The 21185-nt window shown below is 41.8% G+C and overlaps 1 protein-coding gene and 1 long non-coding RNA gene across 4 annotated transcripts in view; one reads left to right on the plus strand and one right to left on the minus strand.

Moving 5' to 3' along the window:
- The window catches only part of LOC131109040 (uncharacterized), a 271033-nt gene that overhangs the window by 125463 nt on the left and 124385 nt on the right, over positions 1–21185 (minus strand). For all 3 annotated transcript variants that reach the window (XR_009120623.1, XR_009120622.1, XR_009120624.1), the window contains one exon: positions 14616–14721. This is a non-coding gene — a long non-coding RNA (uncharacterized LOC131109040). The remainder of the gene's footprint in view (positions 1–14615; positions 14722–21185) is intronic.
- Positions 1–21185, plus strand: part of LOC131109039 (cadherin-18-like) — a 102471-nt gene that overhangs the window by 11288 nt on the left and 69998 nt on the right. The window lies entirely within an intron of this gene.

The raw sequence follows: 21185 nt of genomic DNA on the forward strand, positions 1-21185 counted from the left end.
ATGAAGGTCTACAAAGTGTTTAGGGCTACCAAAGATACAAAGACATGTTAGCTAGTGGGGTCAAAAAGGTCAGTTGCCCAAAACCTGAGCTCACCTCGGCTAACAACAAACTGTCCAAATGACAGAAAGCCCAAAGCAAAGCAGAAGTACGGAACGCTAGAAACTCACCATTGAGATCCCTTCCGATAAGCCGCATCATGGTCCAGTCTTGGTCCAGTAACAGTCCAGTCTTGGTCCAGTAACAGTCCAGTCAAGGTCCTAGTGGCTATGCTGTGCTGTGCTGTTCCTCGTTAGCCTGCTGATTGCTAACGAGGAACAGCTGAGACCAGTAGCTCAAGTCCAAACTGTGCAAATCAGGAAAAGGATGTACACCAAAATAAGAGCACAATAAAAAGTATATTATCATCATCATTATCAGCTTCTGTCTTTTCCCTCATATTTTGTCTGTTTTTCTTTCCATATGTGTCAACTTTCGTCTGCAATTATTGTTGTAATATTAATCAATAATAATCATTTGCTTGGTTGATTTCTTTAATGTATTTTGTATTTAATATTTAAACTATGCTAATAAAATGACATTGTCTTTGCTCATATGAGTTCATTGTCGCAAAAAATATACTTTTATTACATTTACTTTATTTTTTCACTCTTTAATACTCTCATAATACTGTATAATAATATAAATAATAATAAAAAACACCTAATATTTCTACATCATGGTATAAAAATGGCATTTTTCCTCATAATAATACAACTTAATTCACATTAAAAAGCATGTTTTTCATTAGATTATGATTTTTATTAATTAATTTAATTATAATATATTATTGTAAAATTATTTATTATTTATTATTCATATTAATATTATTTTTCCTAGGTTTTTTGGTGTGTTTATTATTTATCAGAATGAAAAACACCCAAATGGCCCTAAATTCAAGGCTAACTGATTAGCTGGCTTGTTAGCGGCTGTCTCGAGTCCCGCAGCTTAAGAGCTGTGCAGTGTGGTAAACAATAAATAACGGGAGTATAAAGATGGCTGAATAAAAATGGCTGTGTGACGGATGTGTAAAGAGCTCTAATAATGTTAAAAATTGTATTAAGAAAACGGTTTTCTATGCTCCAACTATGAAAATATTCCATTTATTAACATTGAATCCTATTCATGGCATAATCAAGGGCTACAAACAAGTTCTGTGACTCCATGAACAATGAGAGGCGACCGTCCCCAGGCTTCGCTACGCATCTTAAAACAAAGCCCTGTTTTAACACTTCCATCAGATTTGAGCACGGCGGTAACTCCCACTCGGCCAAAGCTGGCCATACCTTTGCCATGTTGACTCTCCCTACATGCAAATAGCCATTAGCAGCTCTAATGACAAACAACAAATGAGCGTTTGTATCATAAAATATTTACACGCCCGGTACAAAAGCTGGCGCCCGCTGCACACAGAATTCCCCCCCGGTTCGCCAACATCCATCATTCTTTGTTTGGATGAAAATGTGCCCTGGATATGCTTCATACACCATTTGTTGTTTCTGCCACCGTGTCTCCCTGGCATTGACATTAATTCCTTCCAAGCTAATGTTAGCATTCACACAAGTAAAATCTAATCAAAGAGACACCCAACGAAAAAAAAAATCCCGATATGACGCAACCAGCTGGCAACGGCAGCCAAAATCCATTATGTCGGTCTGATGAAGAGCGGGGGATTATTTCAGCTCGGAGACGCCAAACAACAATCCTCCCATGACCTTCATCTTACTAACAAAGGTCGTTGTCTCACCGTGCCGAACTGATGAACGCCGACGACTCCGACGTGCGACACATGATGCATGAAGCCGCTGACGTCAAAGTGAAAATGAAATGGCTTGAGTTTTGAACTGTGGACTGTTTCTTCTTCCATGTTGACCCTCACGCAGCTATCAACTCTTGAAATAGACGTCTCCATCACGGAGCAGCGTGACGCAGCTTGAGGGCACACAAAAAAGTTCAATGGGATAAAAGAAGATTTAGCATGTTAGCATAACTACGTGTGTTGCTTTACAAAAGTTATAATTAGATATTTGTTATACGTAGTTCTACCCCAGGATGTAAACAAAGACATGCTCAAAAAGGTCTACGGTCTCCAAAACCGAGCTCAGGAAGAGCGGCACGGCTCACCGAGGCTGAAATAACAAAAATGTATAAATACAAAAGTCCAAAGTAGAAATCAATCACTTGTGATAATCCCACGCTAACGTAATGGACCCACTTTGTCCCAGTCACCATGCTGTGTTTTCCACTTTTCTGACCTATAAATGTAGTAAAAATGTTATATTCCCGTGTAAAATGATGCCATAGTTTCAGATAATGAGGTTTGCGCATTTGGAATAGAGTCCTGAAAGAAGTTTGGGATGGTTCAAAACGCTTGGTTTTAAAAGGCGTGGTAAAACCGTTCCCTTTGTGATGTCACAAAGGGGTGGACTTCCTTAGTTAAGAAGCACTTTAGGTAGGTGAAATTTGGGGGAAATTTGCAGCTTTAGGCGTATGACCAATCACAGCGGATTCGTGGGCGGGAATACAGGAAATACAGCTGGAATAGGTGCAGATTCTGGAAAGTCTAAAGAGTTATTGTGTGTAACTCAATGCAAAGGGTGGAAAAATGAGCATAATAGGTCCCTGATTGCTAGCCTAGCTAGCGAGGAGACCAGTAGCGACCTGAGAACGAAGTCAAGAGAACTCAAAACAGGAAATGGATATGCCAAAATAAGAGCCCAATTAAAAGATAATATAAAAAAAAACAAAACCTTGGAGCTTTAGAAACGGAAAGACAATAAAAAGAATGTATAGTCAGCCCACCAGTGTTAGATTCCATCAACTGCTTCAATGAAATCCTCCCATCATTGATGACCTTGAAAGAGCCAGAAGGCAGACCCACAAATATTAATGATCAGCAGACGAAATGAAGATGCACTCCAGTGATTAACTTTCACGCCCCGTGCCCCCCCCAGCAAGATGAATCCAATGTAAATGATTGCACGTTTGGATGACACTGCAGTGTACTTTTATTTTATGGCCACAACTTTATATATAAAAATCATCATTTCTTCCCACTCCCCACATCCTAGAATACTGAATTGATTTGTCTTTTTTTTTTTTGTTTATCTTGACGGAAAAGGGAACCGGCCTTGGTGACAGCATGTCAATTTCCAAATCAATGCCTGGCTCACTGCCTCTGGCCTTTGCATTGCATTACCATAGTAATGACTCGTTGACCCCTCCTTTAAAAAAAAAAAAAAGGAATTAAAGCGGTTTGGGGGGGAGACAAATGGCCAAAGTGAGTTGTGTAATGAATTATTCCCTCTTGGACGCCGGCGTGCTCACATCGCCAAACCACTCAAAAGACTATGATGAAGTTTAAAGTACCTCGTATTGTGTGATATTTCGACTCCGTGCTTCTAAAATATCATTCTTATTCATCATACTGCTTACTTACTGCGGACCAATTAATAAACACAAGCGGGCCACAAATGGCCCCCGGGCTGCACTTTGGACACCAATGCCGTAAATGCTCAAACTAACGCCTCCAACTTTAATGGCAAGTTACCAATAGTCTCCAAGCATGTGGTTTTCTAAATTAGCGCCGGGTCAGACTGCGGTTGTAGGCAACCTCCACACAAGATGGCAGTAGCTGCATTCGTCCAATCACATTGCATTGCACTTTGAAATGTGACATTGAACTCATCAGCAGGAGTAATGGGTACAGTTTGGTGTTATGTCATGGCTACTGAAGGTAGAGAGTAGTATCACCATGCTTGGCTGCTTCCCTGTAGTACTGTAGTACTATCCATACTGTATACATCCACCATTGGGATACTAATATTGACAGTCACATAGCAACACGAGGACGGCCCGGAGGCGGACCTTGTCCGACCAAGGTGCGAGAGGAGTGAGGATGGGACCGTAACACGAAAGGACAGCCAACGCCATTCCGGATCATCGCTTCCGGTACATCCTTGATTGACTTTGAGGTTTGGATCATGAGCTCCAAATGTGGAAAATAAGGATTTTTCCAGGAAGGAAGTCCAATAACTCAGTGTCTCTTCTCTTTGTCTGGCCTGGAAAGGAGACGCATTGTGTCTTTCTCCTGCCGTGGTGTCACCGTAAACCGGAATGACTGCTCCATCGATCCCCCCCCCCTTTCCTTCGACAAATCAATTAATACTTCTCCATGCAGCTATGTCACACGCGCTGACCCCCGAAACTGAACCCTGTCATTATCTTCTGAGAGACACGTCAGTCAAATGTAGACTTCAGGCGCATGAACACCTTTAATGTTGACAAGCACATTCGGGGAAGAACTGTATGATTCCGACTGGACATTTTCCGTACTAAGGACTACACCGGCATGCTTGGATGAGTAGAATGTGGAGGAAGAAAGGGCAGGTCAAATATCAGAAACACGTGGCCTCACAAATGAGGAAAAAACTTGGAGAACGTCTTCCCAGAAGAGCTGCAAATTGGGGTTCGGCTTCTTCATTTTCAGAGCAAATTGTGCTCCATAAACGAGCAGAACGCTGACATTTTGATGTTTGGAAAAGCTTGTGCCTCGCCGCTTTGTCCTAAGTCAGTATTCATGCAAGAGAATTTGGACGAGTTTGTGTTTCTGACTTGGTGGGGACACTCGGGGAAGACCCTTTTTCCATTCCCGGTCCATGGAGGCATGTTGGAATCACAAATAGACAAAACCGTGCAGGAAGTCTTCCAAGAAGAAGAGTTGAAGACGTCCGCTTTTGTAGATGAACAAATAATTTCATTCATTCATTTTTTACCGCTTTCGGGGGTGCTGGAGCCTATCCCAGCTGTCTTCGGGCGAGAGGCGGGTCCAATCACAGAGCACATATAGACAATCATTCACACTCACATTCATACCTATGGACAATTTGGAGTCGCTAATTAACCTAGCATGTTTTTGGAATGTGGGAGGGAGCCTATCCCAGCTGTCTTTTCGGGCGAGAGGCGGGGTCCAATCACAGGGCACATATAGACAAACAACCATTCACACTCACATTCATACCTATGGACAATTTGGAGTCGCTAATTAACCTAGCATGTTTTTGGAATGTGGGAGGGAGCCTATCCCAGCTGTCTTCAGGCGAGAGGCGGGGTATACACCCTGGACTGGTGGCCAGCCAATCACAGGGCACATATAGACAAACAACCATTCACACTCACATTCATACCTATGGACAATTTGGAGTCGCTAATTAGCCAAGCATGTTTTTGGAATGTGGGAGGAAACCGGTGTACTCGGAGAAAACATGCAAACTCCACAAAGAGATGGTCTGCACGCTAACCACTCATCCACCGTGCAGCCCACAAATACTTTTGTGCACATTTCATTTTAAAGGTGAGGAATTCTTCCATTTTTTTTGGGAGGGTGTGGAGATTCTAAATGAAGCTCAAATGTGGCGACTTTGACCTTGTAGTCAAAACTTAAAGGAAGTCCCTGTGGCAAAGTCGCTAATGAAGCGAGCGGGGTGAATGATAATGAAACTCCCTTTTTCCTCTTTCACACGCACAAAAAAAAAAAACACGGAAAACACCAGCAGCAGCGGCAGGAAGTGACTTAGTAATTAATAGCTCCAAGACGTTCTTGCAAAATTCGCATTTCCGTTCATTTTCCCGTTGCACAGAACCCAACAAAGCGTGTTTACACAGCGACGTAGCATCACGTAATCAGACAAGTACATGCGTGAAAACAGCCAAGCGAGCATCTTGTCAGGCAGCGACAACGCCATGCTGGTGTTAAACGCCCGTTCTCCCACCTCCGCTTTGGCTTTGACACGACCTCCCAAACCGGGAAATTTGCAACTTGACTCCCCCCCCCAAAATACACCAAAAGCCATCTTTTTCAAAAAGCACTAATGAAATCTTTTTGGCTTTTAAAAACAACATCCCGACTAATCTCATGACTATAACATTTGGAAGATGATAAAATGGTTTTAGTGTTGAAGGCACGTTCCAGCTGTGACCTAATAAATATGGAATGACTTTAAAATACCCGCCGGCACCATCCTCTAATTACCGCTAATGTGTGCTGGGAGTGGCATAAATCAATATAATCATTACAAAGAAACACTGTTGTGTTGCCTTGATGCATTATTTCATCATCGCATCGTTGCTCGACAATTGACGGCTTTTAGGATTAAAGGTGAATCAGAGGGTTGGGAATTGGATATTCCTTGCTGGAGTCGCACAGAAGTGGAGTTAGTGTAAATGTAAATGTTCATTTTTTTTCTTCTTTTTGGCTTTCCGGAACAGACTACATGATTTCCTACTGGGCGGCACGGCGGTCGAGTGGTTAGCGCGCAGACCTCACAGCTAGGAGACCAGGGTTCAATCCCACCCTCGGCCATCTCTGTGTGGAGTTTGCATGTTCTCCCCCGTGCATGTGTGGGTTTTCTCCGGGTACTCCGGTATCCTCCCACATTCCAAAAACATGCTAGGTTAATTAGTTAATTAGCGACTCCAAATTGTCCATAGGTATGAATGAAATTATGCTTAAACTTTATCTTTTAGTTGGCAACTGATGTTTTCCAGAAACTTAATTGTTAACTGACGACTCCAAATTGTCCATAGGTATGAATGGTGTGAATTAAATTATGCTTAAAATGTATCTTTTAGTTGGGAACTGATATTTTCCAGAAACTTAATTAATTGGCAACTCCAAATTGTCCATAGGTATGAATGTGAGTGTGAATGGTTGTTTGTCTATATGTGCCCTGTGATTGGCTGGCGACCAGGGTGTACCAAAGACAGCTGGGATAGGCTCCAGCACCCCCGCAACCCTTGTGAGGATAAGCGGTAGAAAATGAATGATTGAATGATTTCCTACATAAACATGGATTAATTTGGAGTGTTTTGGCTAAGGATTAAAATGACTCTAACCAAGGTTCCGCTGTGGTTGCATTTCAATGATTATGAAGGGTTAGCATCCAGCAGCTTCATTTAGCTCTGCATGCACTTTAAAATGAAATGTTTACAATGAACTCATCGATGCTGGCTGAGTAGTTAGTTATTACAACATCGGTTCTGTCGCTGACGTTGGTTTTAAGTCCCATCAACGAGTATCAATGCAGTCATTTGAATCCATAATCCAAAAAAGCAAGTGTTGTATTTTTAAATAAGGTGTTTAAAGATCATTACGATGATGGGATGAGATTTATCACGCACACGTCAACTCGATATTGCTTGTTAATAAGCCCGCCTCAGGAAAAAGCTCATTAAACCGATTCTAATTTACTCCCCAATTGTTTTGAAAAGTGACAGCCCCTGTTATCAAACGCTGTTTCATTGCGTACATTTATAATGTTCAATTGACACCAGCATTCATCGTTGTGATTTTTATAATCCAAGCAGGCTTTGGGTGGATGACATTTATGGGAATGGATCCATTCCCCAAACAACAAGGGCGCATTCCTAATCAAACCTTCATCCGTACTAATAACTCATGCTGTATTAGAGGAAGTACAACATGGAGAAAATGGTTTCCTCCACCGCGCCACAACACTCAAACAGCATTTCCTCGTTTGGCTATTCTCAAGTGTGATGCCGTTATTTTGAGAGACAGGGCGCCTTGAAGGGAACGTTTGGCAGATTGCCATCTCACTGCCGGCTTGCTTAGGAAATGCAAAGACAAGAGATATGCTACTGTGGGGGGGGGGGGGGTAGTAAATACCTCCTGTGTTTGTTGTGAACCTTGCAGTGGCAATATGATCAATTCGTTTTTTTTCAGGACCGTAGACTTGAAAAGAAGTTCACGCCAGGACTCTGTCCACATGGGGCACACGTTAATAGATCACAGGATTCCAGAAGAAAATCACTTTTTGGTTGGGAAAAAAAAAAAGTATTAAAAAGGTGCAGTGAGGTTGGGTGGGGGGGGGGGGTCATTAGGACCATCTAATTGTCTGCAATGCAATAGACTCCCTGCTGCTCACTGATTTATTTATGGGGGTGCTTAATGGAGGAGGTGTGACGGCGACGGCGACCCAATAATGGAAGCAAGTTTGAATTGTCTTTATTATTTGAGTTAAACCAGGACACGAGGCTAACTCTCACTGGGCGAAACCTTAAGAACTTTCAGTTTATTAGCAGTTCTTATCGATTCCACGCTGGGACGGAATCCAGCCTAATTCCACAAAGTTGTTCCAGACTTCCAGAACAGCCCACTGGAAATGTGTCCACTCCAGTTAAGGTCATCCCGTTTAGGATTTATTTGTCTTTACGGGATGAAAATGTTGATTTAGCACATGCTTGTGTTTCGGGTGTGACAGATTACAGGGGAAACTTGGTTAGTGTACGTTCTGGTTAGCATTCCATGCACTGGAACTGGAAGTCCCATGATTGGGAATTGGACCAAAATGTGCCTTCGAAGTTGTAATCACAGCTTTTATTTAGCGTTGTGTGTCTTTTCCACCTTCCTCGTCAAGTTAAGACAATTAATTATTTGCATTGTATATTTCAATATATAGATAAATTTGCTAAAGTAGCCGACACAATCTAGCCCTAAGATGAATGACTAAAAATGCAAACGTGATATAAATGAGGCCCGCGTTTGACGTTCGAAGTGATACTGTTTAGAGTATTTAAGTCTTAGTGTAGTTTTATTGAGCTACGTTCCGTGCGAGTGTCGCTGAAGGTGAGCCAATTGTGCACCGAGCTGCCAGACGACAAGAAGTAATTATGCACTAACTTACTTGTTGCGGGAACTGCAGAGTGGGAATTTACTTCCAGTGGCATTGATTTGTTTTTTTTCTCTATATTTATTTTAACCGGCGCATTTAGCTGCGTCCTTGCACGACCACAACTTCAAAACATCAAGCGTGTTTACAAAGTGAATATAATGTAATACTGAACTGAAAAGTGTCCATGTCATGCCAAAAATAAAATGTCTATTTTTTTGTCTTGACACGGTTGTCAATAAGTCAATTTCTTGTCAGCAAGTTTTCCTTACAGATAGATTTTTATCAGTTCAGAAGAGTTATGATCTGCCAAGAGTGAATATTTTCATGCCGTTTATTGCAAAGTGACATCTGGTCATGACCCACTGTCACTGACTCTCTGAACACAGTTATTTCCCCCCCAAAAAACACACACGTGACCCATAAATTGGTCTTATAGGTCACAGAAAAATGGCTTTTTGGAAAGAGAAAATACAGATATTTGAGTTTTATCTATATTTTTATGTGTAAGACTGGAAATGTGTCAAAATATGTACCCCGACAATCTCGCCCGTGCTCCACAAATACAAACGTTGGCACTGTTATTACCTTGAAGTCTGATCTACTTGACATTTCTAGCACAGTTGAATACGCTCTACAAAAAAAACATTATAGGCTGTTTCGTCCAACTATGTAATTTGGTACACACCTTTTGGGAACCGACAGGCACATGTGTGTCAAATTTGAGCAAGATTGGTTGAGAATTATGACTGCCAATCACGCAAAGCGCTATGCTTTTTCCACTTTTCTGACCCATAAATGTAATTATAATGTTGTATTCTCTTACTAAACGATGCCAAAGTTTCAGATAATGACGTTTACTCAATACATCACAGTACAATAGCGCCACAGTACTCCACCAGAACCACTGCGTCCAAAAGGGTGAAAATTTGTCAAAGCATGCACCCCCCCTACTGTGCTATTATTTGTCTGACAAATACACCTCTTGGTGAAACTGTTATTAAACTCCAAAGTTTGACTCTCATAAGTCTCGCCGACTCAAAATGTCTCCGACAGCTCAATGCGCTCTACAAAACAACACGATGTAACTTTTCAGTGGTTGGTTGAATCACCGCACACACTTTTAGGGAACTTTAGGGAACAAATAGACCACCATGGAGCTAAACGTTGATGGGACTTTGCAACTAATTGGCTGAATGATTGAATGATCCCAAAACTTGGAGGATATCTGGAATACATGTACAGTTCCTTGAACACAACCTATAGGGAATTTACAGTTACGATAAAACAGCCTATGGGGTAAAAGTAGGTACTGTAGGTACGCTAAATATGCTATTGTTCCTGGGAATGACCGTCTCCTTGTCTCTGATTGGCTAAAACAACCCAACAGATAGCTGCAGTGCCTCCTGTTATTTTTTTTTTTAATGGCCTTAGTGTTGGTCAAAATTTTTTTATAAGCACATCACCTGGCATAGAATGATTTTAGAAATAATGTACATGCATATACTTCACACAAAAGCAATATAGTTTTTTTTGCAGAATATTTTATCTTCGACTTTTTGTGCCTGTTTGTGACAATGGAGTCTTTGTTGCGCATTCTAATCTCCAGGGTCTATTTTGCACAAACACATTAAAATGAACAATTATTATTTGCAAATGACTAATCCTAAGAGAGAGAGAGAGAGGGTGAGAGAGAGGGAAAGGGAGAGAGAGAGAGAGAGAGAGAGAGAGACAATACAAGCAGCTCCGGCTCTCCAAAATGAAAATATCGGCGCTCTCCTTGACTGACCCGCCTCATTGTCGTTCTTCCTTTAACCACAGCACAGCAACAATGGCACCCAACACACAAGGCGTACAGACACACACCCGGTTAGAAGTGGAGGTGAAAGCTAAGTAGCGTTGCCAGGGGTAAAGATTAGAATGACAAAGGAGAATGGCTGCGAGTGGAGAGAGAGAGAGAGAGAGAGAGAGAGAGGCGAGATGGAGATGCTAATAAAGGCTCTCTGGTGGTGGATACAATATCAACGCTGCCCCAAAGAGAGGCGGGCGGCGGTGGCGGCGGCGGCTAAACATTTTAGCGAGGCAGGATGGAGAGGACATTATCATGGAGTGTAGCGATTAAAGTTTTACTCCAGGGTCAAATGAAGCATTACGGCTGCTCACTCACTTTTAAGAGTGTCCTTTATTTTAAGGCCTTCGGCGTACAGTTAGCAGCTTAGGCTAACTTGCTAGCCTCAGGACTGTTTTTCTTACTAAGCATTAGTGTAGTCTAATACATATAAAATTGCTAATATGCTAATAGAAGTATTAGATATATTTTCTAAAAAAAAAAAAGCCACCCTGCTATTTACCCGTGTCCATAATTTAGCATACAGTTAGCACTTATTTATCGTACCAACAGACTTCTGGTCGGTACTTAAAATAATGGATCCTGGCACGGAACAAACACACACGGCCATTTTATTTCCAAGCGGCGATCTCTGCACATTAACAACAGGAGCCAGAAGTATATTGAAGCTGCTTTATATTCAATTAATGTGCAGCCCCGTCTATTACCGATGATAGGTTAAAAGAAGGTCAGCTGCTTTATTCCGCGCGTGTCCGACGTGAGCAATAACGATATTAGCCGCCCTCGTGTGACCCCCCCTCGGCACTGACTGTTCAATTTGTCTGCTTTTGGGACGACGGGAGAAGCGGGACTGTATTTTTTACGGCCATGGTTCGGAGAGGAGTCGAGCGCGGAGGCGGAGAAGTGGAAGCGGAGGGACGGCGGCTGCATGCCAACGCGCGCGACGGATTTTTGGCAACGAGACGGCACGCTATTGTCTGAGGTTGATAGATATCACAATCATCGCGCAAACCTAACAGAGAACCTCTGTCATTGGAGAGAGAAGCTAAACATAGAAATTCTATCATTTTGTATAATAACCATATCATATTTCTATCATGTATAATAATATGAATATTAATCATACCAATTATGATACTAAATTAAGAAAAAAAAACTCCCCCACTGCCTACACAATGTCTTTTTTGTCCCTCATTTTCACTTGTTACATCTACTATGTTGGGCTATAGGAGTGAAGGCGACTATAGGGATGCTATGTCATGTCTACAGGGCTCTAATCATGTTGAAAACCCCTATTTAGAAGGTCATAAACAGATTATTCCATGTATAAATAAGGATATTTATGACGGTTGGGTCTGGAACCAATTAACCACGATAAATGAGGCATGACTGGATATAAAAATGTAAACAAAAATACTGCATATTGTAAAAAAAAAAAAAAAACAATTTTAGAAAAATCATACTATGTATTTATAATTTACTTTAGATAATAATGTATTTGTAAAATTTTTTAATAGTTTCTAAATTTATTAAAATATCAATAATAAGATATAATTAATTTTATAATATTATTTATAATTCTATACTGCATATTGTAAAAAAAACAATTTTAGAAAAATCATACTATGTATTTATAATTTACTTTAGATAATAATGTATTTGTAACATTTTTTAATACTTTCTAAATTTATTAAAATATCAATAATAAGATATAATTAATTTTATAATATTATTATTTATAATTATATACTGCATATTGTAAAGAAACAATTTTTAGAAAAATCATACTATGTATTTATAATTTGCTTTAGATAATAATGTATTTGTAACATTTTTTAATACTTTCAAAATTTATTAAAATATCAATAATAAGATATAAATAATTTTATAATATTATTTATAATTTTATGAGAATTTCTGCCACCACTTTAGTATAATACAACTGATTGTCTTATACTGAGGTCTAATGATAAAACAATACATGCGCCGTTTGTCCAATCATTTTTCCCTGCAAGTATAACAACCTGCGTGATGCTCCTTGCTCACCTGCTGTGGCACGACTCACAAACACCCCCTGACTCATGACCTCCCATTATTCGCCGCCAAGGGAGCGGGAGGTCCTGACAAGACCACCCGGGTGTGCTGCACGGCGCTAATACGCCTCAGGCCAAGTGCAGCCCCCCATGACCGCCAGGCAGTTATCCGGTCATATTGTACCCCCTTGTCAGTGTCAGCGGTGTCAACATTATGCATGCACACACACACAACACACACACACAAACACACACACACCTCTTCCCCAATCACGCCTCCATCGGCATGTCAGCCCCTCCCTTAGCGGAGCGGTCCGGTGGGAATGGAAGCGACTGACAGGAAACAACAACAAGGTCAAGTGCCATTTTGCAGCGTCATGCTCGACGCTGGTGCCGGAGCGTTTGACCTTGTCTTATTATTTATTCGATGAAACACGCCACCAGTTCAACAGCATACTGTACTTAAAGACAAAAACTTTGGAAGTCGGAATATGGAACGGTCCAAAATGAATGCAAATGTTACAGTAGCGGATTTGGATGCTGGAATTTCAGTCAACACGCCCTTTGTGTGTCTGTAGCTTTAATGCTAATGAGCTGTATGTCTGTGACAGAGTGTATGTATATACATACATCACATACAAATACTTAGCATTAAGGAGTGGCATAAATGTTAGCAACTAGTATAGCGAAGTGAGCTAAAGGTTAGCCTATTTGCTAATGAAAAACTACAGTACCTCAAACCGAGAGCGCCCTTGTTTGTATTGAGTTGTGGACTCCTATAGAGCAGCTACACACAATAACCTGCACAGAAAGTTTTCTAGATCTTCCAGAACCTGCACCTATCCCAGCTGTATTTTTTTAGATGTTCAAAATGGTCTGTTTTAATTTATTTACCCTGCGATGGCTCGACAGACATTACTACTGGAATAAGTCACCTTTGCAAAAAAGGGGGGGTGTGTCTTAATAAATAGCAATTAAAAAAAAAGTAAGGGGGTCTCCCACCTTATGGGGTCTTTGCCTGGCAGGTATAGTGATATAGCATAACATAATTGCACAAAAGTGGTCTTATTCCACCTGAGGAAGATACAAATGTCAATTAATTATTCGTCACCCAACGCGATCAACCGGAACACGGAGTTATTTCTCGCAACGGACAAAGTCGTTAAATTGAACGGCGATATCAGCCAGCAGCAGCAAGCCCCTCAATCCGTGGCAAACACTCAACAATTACCAGATAAATCGTCTCCCTGCGGTGGGGAGCCGCAAACGGCATCGCCGCTGTCACCTCGGGTCTCGGGGACGCGAGCCGTCCGCTCACATGTGTCTCATCTCATCACAACATTAGCCTCGAAGAGAATAGAAGGGAAAAAAAAAAAAAAGGTCTGAATATAATGTAATAGAGCCCGGCGTGTCAGTCCCCTCGACGGCTGCATCCATCATTGTCAACGCAAGCGACATCAGCGGACGGGCCAAGGTTTTCACCGTAGGATCCGCCGGATTGCCGACGTCTCGGTCAGGTTGTATGCGAGCGTGGCGGTGATGGGGAGGAGGCGGCGAGGCTGAGTGAAAGTGGCAGGCAATGTGATGGCATGCTTCTTTGGCAGTGGGGGACATTGTTCTGGTGTGGGGAACACGCCCAGGAAAACCTAAGGTAATCTAGAAAGTCCAACACGATGACGACTGGTAGTAGACGGGTAGAGGTGTTCGGACAAGTCTATTCCGGTCAGGAATTGCGCGTCTGCTTGACACAGTTTCTGGTGTATCAACGTCAACCGCTGAATTTTCCGATACCGACGGAAGTATCCGGAAGGTCAACATTTTTTTCGCTCATATTTACCAGTAACAGTAGGATTCTGATACGACCTACTGCAGATTGAACGGTTCTCAACAGTCAGGTCGCGGATCTGCAGCCTATACGTCATGGAATTGCGTTGTTTTCCAGATCGATCAATCAATCAATGGATGTCAATGAAGTCCCAACACTCCAATGTGACCTGGGTCAGACGTACCTTGGCGTCAGGCATCCTGACCAGATACCCGAGTAACCTCATCTGGGCCCTCTAAATCCGACTTTCTCCTGGACGTCCAAGGGAAATCTCTATGGCGACCGGCGATCTGAAGACACAACAAAAAATCCAGGCGGTTACTGATTGGTACGTTCGTTCGTTCGGAATTTTTCCAGTATGTGTTTTTGGACAAATATTTGACCTCAACGCCAGGGAGGTCTGGTCTGGTCTGGTTTTGATCGTTCCCGAGATAAGCCAATGCTAATCAATATCTCACTATTGAGGCTAGTAGCACTACACAAAGTTTGAGCTTGAGGTACAAAGCCTTGTTATGCTCGATACCGCCATCTACTGGACTGCGGTGGAAGTATTCCAAACTGATGAACAATCTTTTCTCGTAATCACGCCCTACGCTAGCAAACTATCAATGTGACTTAATAACTGGGAAAATTAGTCAAATCCTTTTTGTCGGAACGCTGGCCAGGTCCAACGGAAAGGTCTGTTTGTTTGTTTTCCGCTGACATTTAAGGCGGGCGGTGGCTTAGCGCTGGTCTTTATTGAGGCGGGGCTGCTTTATTGCGTTTCATTAGTGTAGCTTATTAGCCGGAATTCCAGCCAGCCACCGCTGATATCTGCGACTGGAAGCACAAACATGAAAATAATCAACATCTAATGATCCACATTCCGCCATTTCACTAATCATTGTTATTATTTTCCATCCTGGCATCCGTTTCACGGTTAAATACTGACTGTTGCATCTTTCATGTTGGAATTTGTATTCCCAGTTAATGCGGGCGCATTCATTAACATGAGTTAATGCAACAATAAGCGTGGAATAATAGACTCCCTGCTAGTTTTTCTTAAAAAAAAAATAAGAAAAAAAGTAAATAAAAATTGCAAGCAAGCGCCTTTCAACACCCACAGACTATGCAGTTTGATGAATATGCAACAGCAGCATCTGATTTGAAACTCAACTCCAGACTTTGGAAGAGTTTTTCCACACAGCGACTGTGGTGGACTTCATACTGCACAAGATGAAGAACCAGGAGGACGGACGCATTTTTCCCACAAGCTGTCCATTTGCATGTCGGTGTCACGGGGAGTCTGGAGCTCTTCAAACACGGGAGATTTACAAATTGGAAGCTCCTGGCGGGATTGTAGTCATTCCGAGTGATTAGAAATCAGCTAATCGCCTCAGGGAGCGCCGCGTGAGAGGAGTCCTCTCCTCACAAATGTCAGCCAGATTGGCCAAAACTGAGGCATTTTATCCAAAGCATGCTGCTTTGTTTGTTGTTTAGTTGTGTTATTTGATATGTATTTATATCATATTTTATGATATAATATTTTATTATTTATATACTATGTTTACAGTTTATTTTAATTTAATTTGTTTTTGTATTTTACATATATACTATTTATTATATAGTATTTATTATTTATTTATTATTATTTATACCATTTATTTTATTTATTGATTTTTAATTTAATTTATTTTATGATAATATATTTTTTTAGCTTTTCATCCATTTTCTACTCCTTTTGTTCTCTATTATTTTAATATTATTATTATATAGTATTTATTTATTTATTTATTTATTTATTTAGTTATTTAGTTATTTATTTATAGTATTTATTATTTTTCTGTTTTATACGTAAACAATATAGGATATTTATACAACTTTATAATTATCAATTTAAAGGTTATTTCTTAATATTGCAGGTACACGTTACGATATTATTATATTGCATGTACCGTAAAAGCGAGTTAGGCGTGATGACTGTGTACCCCACATGAGAGGTTTCTTTGATTTGCATAAAACCAAACGTGCACGACGAAGAAGTGCAAACAGACCGATGTTGCATGTAGAAGCTAAATTAGCATAAGCGTACCTCTCAGTGGGACTGTGATATTTCCGATGGTGGTGGAATCAATCACAAATTCACGGCAGTCAATAAGCCGTGTGGTCGGATATTGTTAGCCGTCCTATATTTAGCCGTGTGTGTGTGTGTGTGTGTGTGTGTGTGTGTGTGTGTGTGTGTGTGTGTGCATCCGCTATGCAAATGACCACTGGGACTTGATAACAGCCTTTCATTTATCTTAAAAGGCGAACAAACGTCGAGACGAGTGTAAAAAAGAAAAACAGTCATGCTTGCATGTTAACTCTTTGTAGCGACAGCAGATTATATAAACATGACGCAACTCCCAGGGAGATTTGTCCTCTTCCATATGTTTCAGGATGGGCTGAAGATTCCCCCCCCCTCCTCGTAACTCCAGCTTGCTTTGCTTACTTTGACGAGTAGAGAAAAAAAGTGAAGGTTTGCAAAAAGCCCGAAGCCACTGACAGCTTCATGGACGTCTTGAAAGGCTTTTGCCAACTGGCTTGGTTGGCGCAGAGAAGCTCTGAAGCCAAACAGACGTCTGAGTGTCGGCTCGTCCTCCGAGAGGTCTTGGCGACACAAAGAAGGAACCGGGATCTACCGCTTCCATCACACCGAGAGCGCGTTCGTTTGAGTTTTTACGTGATAATTGCACGCTGATGTGCGTGTTTAACTTCCTCTCTTTCTCAAACAAACACTTATTTTCCCTTCCAGGAAGAAGCGCTCAATTATTGAGGCGCAAGCATTGATTACACCAACCAGGAGAAGAAAGGCTGCATTGTTGGTGACGGCATTTGATACCGTTCTCGGATCCATGGAAAAAAAAACAAAACACTAACGTACCGGGAGACAGTTCCTAATCAATAAGCGGATCAATCGGAGATATTCTTCATTTTAGCAAGGCGTCGTGGACACATTGTTTACCTCGTGATCCTCACAAATGGGCGTAACCACTACAAAACGCTGATGTTGCTTCACTGTGTCCCGATACTTTCGTCAGACACTGGGGTCCCCCTAGGCCCCAAGACCAGACCACTACTATTCCAATTAACCAGAGCAGCTCCATCTACGTCTGCACTTTGGAATGTTGCGGCTCACAATTCACAGTGTTGTGGAAGAAAAGAAAAGAAAATGAGTCCCCAAAATAATAACCGTCTTGCTTTCCATGTCACTAAATAGATAAATAAAGCCTCTTTTTCTTTGAGATGGAAAAAGCTGCAAATGAGCTACAGAGATACAGTGTGTTTATTTGGAGGGATCCCCATTAGCTGCGCTAGAAAAAAAAACTATATTAAATGACTCGGATATGGGCAAAATATAACAAATCCAATTTGGCTAGGAAAAACAGCCCCAGTATTTCTGCTGCAATGGGAATGGAATATTTTCCCTCTTTCCTTCAGCATGTTTTGTTCTAAGCTGATATATAAATATTCCATTCCTAACATTCCTGGTATATTTTAGCTGCGTTCTAAAAATAAACAATGTTCGATAGTCAGTCAAATACAGGCAAAATCTAACAAATTAGATTCAACAATTATTTATATTATGTTAGGAATGGAATATGTTCCTTCTTCTTGAACTAACTGTCAGGACAATTAGTTGAATATGGGTAAACTATATCAGATTTGACTATGAAAATCCTTAGTCAAAGACAGTCCTGATAGTCCCGTCATGTAAAAAATGTCATATTTTCCCTCTGCGCTGTGATTGGCTGCCGACCAGTCCAGGGTGTACCCCGCCTCTCGCCTGAAGCGGCATAGAAAAAGGATGGATAGAAGGGATGGATTTTCCGTCTGCTGTCAACAAGACTTCAACATTTCTTGTTCAAAGTAGAGGGAACATATTCCATTCCTAATATTCCTAACAGTTATACAAACAGGAGTACAATGACCGGATGCAAACATCTATATCCTCACTAGGGTTGCGGGGGTATGCTGGAGCCTATACTAGCCGACTTCCATGAAGAGGCGGGGTACACCCTGGACTGGTGGCCAGCCAATCACAGGGCACATATAGACAAACAACCATTCACACTCACATTCATACCTATGAACAATGTAAAAAATGTTCTTCGACAACGATTTTTGAGGTTTCGGTTGCAGTGGAGACGTTGGAGCCAAGTGGCGTTGCTTGTAACGACTTGAAAAGCCCCCCTTGCTGTTTCTTGCTCCACTTAGATAACAAGAGTTTGACAAAGTAGAACCAAGTCTTTTTGTCCCGAAAAGGCCTTCACCGCTGGTGAAGCATTATCACCACGGTAACACACACACACAGGAGGAAACACACCATGACTGAGTCCTTCGGCTTTCATATTTAAACAAACAGCAGTAGAGGAAGCATCGTTGGCCTGCCTATTTAGTCAACAAGGACCGCACCGATTGATCAGCTGGGCTCCGCCCCATGCTGCAGATGCTATGATGTGCCAAAATAAAGAGCTTCTGCCTGGAAGGAGAAGCACCATTTCCCATGAAGCTGTTACCGGCTGGGTTCCGCCTGATTTGATTCAATATGCAAAAAAAAAAAAAAAAACCCTGGGAGAAATATGTGGCCCTGCAGGCTGTGTGCCGTGCTAATGTGGACCTCAATGGCCGCATCTTAATGAAGAGGCCAATAGAGTGTGCACTCCGTATCAGGCTCTATATCATCTATACTATTTTTCATTTGATACAACACCAGAAAAAATATGACACATAACTAGCAAGATGTGATTAATGGCTACACTCGCACTGGTTTTGTTGATCTTCAAGGAACAAGGGAATCTAACACACCTGACTAATTAACCTTGTGTCATGCTAGCAAAGCTAAAGGCCACCGTTTCAATGGTTTTTACCCTTTCATATTCTGGTAAGCATCTTTTTACACTTGCTAAGACATAATGTGAATTATGTAATAATAATATTAATAATAAAACACCTTTTTATGTGCTGCACGGTGGTCGAGTGGTTAGCATGCAGACGGGGACTCCGGTTTCCTCCCACATTCCAAAAACATGCTAGGTTAATTTGTTAATTAATTAGGTGAATCAATTAATTAGGTTAATCGGCGACTCCAAATTGTCCATAGGTATGAATGTGAGTGTGAATGGTTGTTTGACTATATGTGCCCTGTGATTGGCTGGCCACCAGTCCCCGAAGAAGACAGCTGGGATAGGCTCCAGCACCCCCCACGACCCTTGTGAGGATAAGCGATAAAAAATGAATGAATGAATAAATTCTCAATAATAAATACATGAACTGGGCGGCACGGTGGTCGTGTGGTTAGCGCACACACCTCACAGCTAGGAGACCCGGGTTCAATTCCACACTCGGCCATCTCTGTGTGGAGTTATCCCCGTGCATGCGAGGGTTTTCTCCGGGTACTCCGGTTTCCTCCCACATTCCAAAAACATGCTAGGTTAATTAGCGACTCCAAATTGTCCATAGGTATGAATGTGAGTGTGAATGGTTGTTTGTCTATATGTGCCCTGTGATTGGCTGGCCACCAGTCCAGGGTGTACCCCGCCTCTCGCCCGAGGACAGCTGGGATAGGCTCCAGCATCCAAGCGAGTCTATTGTCCAAATCCCTGATGAAGGATGGGATGGAGGGAGGGATCAAAACACGGTGCAGAAATTCCAACATGCCTAAGGCCATATTGTGGTTAAACATGAAATCCATTGTGCTGAAAAAAAAACGTTAGAACAACACAAATGAGACGCAATAAGCTAATATTGCATCCCATCCATCCATCTCAGTATCACTTTCCGGCGCTTTCTCACAATCCATATCAAACCGCGCCACTCCACCTATAAGCGCTCCTTGTGTAAGGGCCGTGTCTGCGGGATGCCACTTTTCAGATGGCACCGCTAATAGGTGGGACGCAGGGGAAAAGTGATGGTTCTGGCTCGTGTTGTTGCCAAGCAACTGCCGCAGCAACCCCACTTGGAACCGTGGTGGTCTTTCAGTAAAAGTAAAGTTTCAACGTCGCTGATGGAGTGTAAAGACGTATACAATTATAGCAAATGTTTGCTCATGTCTCCAATCTTAGCTCTTAGTTTGTAGTCAGATACACGTCCGAAAGCTTGAAGAGCGCCGAGGGCGGCGGGGACGGAGACGGAGGGGTCAGAGGCATACAAACAGGAGGTCGTGTGCATGACGAGGAACCTTCAGCGGCACATTGTATCTACATATGCCTGCACTCAAAGGACTTGTAAAAAGTGCTATTGAAAGACTCTCAAAGGCGAGCGCAAAAAGCAGTGGGCTTGAAGGACAGCCCTGTTGTGTCAAGAGCGTTAGAGACTAAAATATTGAGAGTAAATATTGTTTGTCCTGACTGAGGCCCCCGGGGGACCAATACAGAGTTCAACCCATAAAATGAAACTTTTGGCAAAGCTAAAATTTTCAAAAATATTTCACAGTGGCCTTTTATTGTGGCCAGCCTAGCAGACCTGTGCAATAATCATGCTGTCTAGTCAGCTATAATTTTAATAATCGACAATCACATAACCATCTGATCTGGGGATTTACCATCGCAGCAAACTCAACCAAAGAAATTCCCAGATTGCCCCCCCCAAAAAAACACCGAGCAGATTCCTTAATATATGATTCCTGCCATAGGCCGGATTGGTTTGAATCTGAGGGATATGATGGGATGCCGACGATAACTTGCTAGCTTTATCGCCATGTTCAAAGAACGGAGCAAAAGTCCAGTAGCCCGGT

The sequence above is a fragment of the Doryrhamphus excisus genome, chromosome 21, assembly GCF_030265055.1.
Source record: "Doryrhamphus excisus isolate RoL2022-K1 chromosome 21, RoL_Dexc_1.0, whole genome shotgun sequence".
Classification (NCBI taxonomy): Eukaryota; Metazoa; Chordata; class Actinopteri; order Syngnathiformes; family Syngnathidae; genus Doryrhamphus; species Doryrhamphus excisus.